Below are 936 nucleotides of genomic sequence, written 5' to 3' on the forward strand. Positions count from 1 at the left end.
ACCATCAAGCAACAAAGCGTTAAGCGGAGTTTACAATAGAAGTCGTACAAATTGACCAATCGCGATTGAGTTTGAGAAAAGTAATTGACCGCGATTGCTCAATTTCTACAACTTACAACTCTAAGACCGGTATTCGTAGTCCTATCTTATATTTAAACATATATAAACATATATATATATTACATATCTAATATGTAACGATGACTATTTGCATAGTGAGAATCTATCATGGTTAAATGTAACTATTAATATCTATATATAAAATACTTACTTCATTTCTGTATCAAGATCGTCTAGTCGTTTCATTATTTTTCTGCAACAATACGTAAATATATTAACTGATGCATTTTATTCATACCGATAAGCAATTTTTTTCTGTACTGTCGTATATAATTTATTATATCTGTTATATATTATTTTATACATACTCATTATTTGTGATGCCCTTCTGTGCTGTCTCTTCTACATAAGGAGTGTATCCTTCATATTCATCTCGTTGTTGAAGACCTGGGTGCTGTTGTACGGCCATGGCTGATCTCATTTCCTGCAATGGAGGTAATATTTTATTCAAATAATATGTTTTATCATGTTCTGTGTGTAGTGTAAAATTGGTATTATTAGTGGTGTTTGTATGAGTTTGCGTGTTTGAAGAAGATCCTATGTTTGTGTATCTTTGTCCTGTGTTTATATATGTCTGCATTTGTGGAGAGTATGGTATATTTGTGTATGTTTCTATGTGTGCAACATGTTCTGTATTTATATGTGGAAGCTTTTGTGGAATATATCCTGTATCAGAAATAATTGTTGGGCGTGTCGATAGTCCTGTGTATTGTTGTATCTGTGTATCTGTTTGAGTTATTCGTGGTTGTATGTTAAATGTAGAATTCTCATTTTGTTCGATAATCGCTCTGATGTCATCAATATCGTCGTCCAAAT

Source organism: Odontomachus brunneus, unplaced genomic scaffold (assembly GCF_010583005.1).
Source record: "Odontomachus brunneus isolate Ranch 3 - 2012 unplaced genomic scaffold, Obru_v1 Obru_scaffold_328, whole genome shotgun sequence".
Classification (NCBI taxonomy): Eukaryota; Metazoa; Arthropoda; class Insecta; order Hymenoptera; family Formicidae; genus Odontomachus; species Odontomachus brunneus.